Source organism: Ornithodoros turicata, chromosome 1 (genome assembly GCF_037126465.1).
Source record: "Ornithodoros turicata isolate Travis chromosome 1, ASM3712646v1, whole genome shotgun sequence".
In the NCBI taxonomy this organism is placed as follows: domain Eukaryota; kingdom Metazoa; phylum Arthropoda; class Arachnida; order Ixodida; family Argasidae; genus Ornithodoros; species Ornithodoros turicata.
Window position 1 is genome coordinate 137,008,197 of NC_088201.1, and position 4,215 is coordinate 137,012,411.

A 4,215-nucleotide genomic window follows, 5' to 3' on the forward strand; every position below is an offset into this window, starting at 1 on the left:
TCGATAATTTAGTACTTCAAGCCCGTCCCCTTTCTTAAAAACAGGAACAATCTTTGCCATCTTCAGTTCCGCAGGAAACACACCATCTTCAAATATCGCATTGATAACACAATTAAGCGGGTGTGATAGACAGCTACTACATTTTTTTTAGCAAAGACGTAGATACCATCACATCCATAACCATTCGACTTTTTTAAACCGCGAATGATAGTATCAATCTCCTCTGGACATGTAGGCGCTAGAAAAAGTACTTGAATTAAAAGGGGGCATTTCTACAGGTTTATCTACAGCAGCAAAACGACTGACACTTCCAGCAACCTCTATAAAGTAGTTGTTAAAGTTTTCGGCAATCCTGGACTTATCAGTTAAAATGTTACCCTGGGAGTCCCTCATGGCATCAATCCGATTTCCTTTACCCTTTTTGTTCAGAGCCATGTCAACAACTTTCCACAGCTTTTGTGTATTGCCATTAGCAGCCAAAACTTGCTCCTCGTAATAATTAGCTTTGGCTTTGCGTAACAGGTCCTTCAAAATATTCTTATATTTGTTGTAGCGAGCTTTTAAAGCATCGTTTTCTGGACTATGACGACACTTTTTATAAAGATTCGCTTTATGCAATATACTCCTCAAAAGTCCTCTTGTAACCCAGGGTTGCCTTGCAGTATTCCTTCTGGTAACAACCTTAACTTGTCTAGAGCGCTCCAGAATCAGGTCTAACTTATTTGAAAATAACGTGTATTTCTGTAGCGCACCATCTACTCTATCTAAACAAGACCAGTCTATCTCGGACAGAGCATGCACAAATGTAACATCATCAATTCGCGATGCTGTGGTGCTAAAAGGCTGCTTTCCCTCAAATGTTTTTCAGCAATATATATAATATCATGGTCAGTCCTATCACTAGGTATGGTACCACATAGGACTGACGAATCACAAAGATTTGTAACAACATGATCGAGAAGAGACTCATGGCCCTCCGCAATACGAGTAGGTTTCTCGATTAACTGCTTACAGCCATTTCCATAAATAGATTCGATATAGGAAACAGTTACTCTCTCATTCTGAAGCAAATCAATATTTATATCACCTAACATAACAATATCTAACCCTTCATTCATAAACCCTTGTAGTTTTGCATTAAATTCATCAATGAAGTCATATACTGGGCTTTGAGGGGAGCGATAAATTACCTCTATAATAAGAGGTTTCCTAGCATTGGAATAAGCTGATTGCAGAGGACCATGAGGCACCTCAAGGAACATGCTCTCACAGAACGGGCTATGAAAAGAAATATCGCGTCTAACAGAGTACGACACACCGTCCTTAATGTAAATAGAAACACCACCATGAATACCAACGTCTCTGTGCGAAAATTCCGCATTATAGCCATTAACATGAAAATGACTTTCTCGGCCGTCCTGCAACCATGTTTCCGACAGTGCAACAATTGAGACACTATCGCCAACACTATTGATTATATGTTTTAACTCATCAAAATGTTTATTAATACTCCGAATATTAAGGTGTACAAAGGATGTACCCGAGTTTGATAATAGTACACGTTCTCCTGCCATGAACAAAATGATATTTAAAAGAAAACACACAGAGACAAGGAAATACAAAGATGCAAAAGAAATGAGTCAGCAGCTCACAATCACAGTCTGTCTAAATCATTTTTCGAGTCAATGCACACCGGTCTCGCTTCGTCAGTTTTCTTTACGTAAATTCTGTGATTCCTAACCCGCACATGCGCATACGCCATCTGTTTAGCAACAACTCTAGTCTCCCACAAATGGGATTTGGTTCTCGCTGTAAGATTTTCGCAAACGAACATACCGGGATACTCAGTAGTTGCAAGTTGCTTAACACTGGTCCGAGATCTCAACCACAAATCACGTGTGTTTCTGTCCTTAAAGCGTATCAAAACTGCTGGAACTTGCCAGATGCCGCGGGAAGTCTATGCAAAGCTTCCATGTTACCTTCGTTTAATACAGGAACATTAAGTTTACTTGCGAAGTTATTCATGACTGTTACGAGATCCTCACCATGTTTGTGCGGTGTTCCCAGTATCTCTAAATTAGTGCGACGGGAGTACTTCTCCAATTTATCAACCTCAGTAGCTAAATCAGCGATTTTCTTATCCTTCGAAATTACTTCTTTCTGGAATTCGGCATTGCTATTCTGCAATTCTTTTATTTGCTGTTCATTCCTCTCAGCTCTGACCTCAAGGTCGTGACAGCGGGTACTTAACTTCCCTATAGTCTCTTTCAAGGAAGTCATTTCAGAAAGCAGTTCAGACATTTTACACCGTAGTTCCTCATTCTGTTTGCCATTCTTCCTGATTTCCTTCAGTACAGTAGCAAGTGACGGTTCCTGATTCTGACCTTTACTCTGTTTCTTATACACAATACATGTATTGCAGGTCCAGGACTGCTTTTCAGCCGAAGACATCGACCTTGCAGATGTTCCGCAACATTTTGGGACAGCATGATAAAGATTATCACAGCTATTACACAGAATAGCGGTATCAGTCTCGATAACAAGTTGATGGCAAGCGAGACATAAACTCGTATCTTTCGAGGACGACATCATAAAATGTAACAAAATTACCAAAAGTGCAGTCTCATGGGGAATGTAGACAGCAAAAGCAACAACAACAATGGTTTCACAAAACACTTCTCACCTAAAAAGTAGAGCAAACGTTAGCGTCGTGCAGTAGCCCCACAAGACTGCGGTAGTGAAGGAGCTGGCTCGTCTTTTTATAGCAGGAGTTCGCAGAAAAAACGTGGACGGAACAACCGACGCATATCAGTGCAGATAAGATGCAGCCCGCTGTTGATCAGGATGTAAAAACTCTTCTTGACATGATGATGATGATACCTTCTTGAACATGAAAGACTTCATAATAATTGGGGTTTACGTCGCGAAACAAAATCTGATATCATGAGCGACGCCACAGCGGTCGGCCTGTGGATTGCTTTTGCCCACCTGACATCAACTTGTATCCTGCCACCAAGTCTCTGGCGTCCTTGGCCCGGTCCGAGCCCGCGATCTCGGGTTCAGTAGGCGAACACACTACCGACTCAGCCACAGATGCCGGTTCACGGGCGACTTGAGCAACACAATTATGTTAACTGTGCCATCAAGTAATTCAGTTTCCTACATATGGTTTGTGATCAATTGAACTTCACTTTGTAAGCCTGAAAGCTAAAGAAGCCCCAATTACTGCTTAGAATCGCCCCCTTATAATTCAGTGACTCTATTTGATGCGTTAATGTGTTCACACACCTTAAGAACTCAACACAATATGACAAACACACACAATATGGCACACAGAACACAATAAGAGAAAATCTTGATGGTTTCTAATATGTGGTATAGATGGGCGTCTTGTAGCTGGCCTTGCATAGGCAGGCCTATACAAGGCCAGCTACAAGACGCCTACAATTAGACATTAGTTTTCATATGTTTACCCGATGTCTTGTAGATCACTAATTTTGGACGTCTAAATAATGGTAAGACTTCTAGATGTCTCGCCAACGTCTAGTTTGGTCTTTAGTCCTAAAGTCTAAGGTTAGAACACGTCTAACTGATTGGACTACCATGTGTTACCTGAGTATCTGCTTCCCTAAAAACAATGTTGCGCATTAGTAAGTGCTAAGAACCAGGACACGATAACCATAGAGACTGACAGTTGCGTGTCAAGTCCCGTGGCTGTGAATGCTCGGTATCACTTAGCATGAACTTTCCATATTCCTTCTTTCAGTGGAGCTGGTAAAACGAATAATCAAAAAGATCCGTTATAGCTCAAAGCGGAACCTATTCATGACTGACTATTTTTCAATAGACCAGGAGCACTAATACCGTTCTAATTGAGGCCCAAATCTTGTCTCCATTCGCTGCTCTGAGTGGAGGTCAGGGGGAATGATCTCGAACGAGTGCCCATGGCCTGCGATGAAATTCAACTGACCGTTAAATGGCGAAACTCGAATGTATCCCAAAGGCAAGGAAAGTATATACATAGTCAAGGAGCCCGACACATAACAAGCGAACAAGCAACTCAGTTCGGCACACTCGAACACAATTGATCCGGGCAGGTGCCTCCCTTCTCCGAAGGAAATTCTGCCTTTCACACACTGCTTACGGACTCGAAATTTGTTGAACAGCACCTTTCTATTTGCAAAATTGATATACTCACATTGTGGTGATATACTC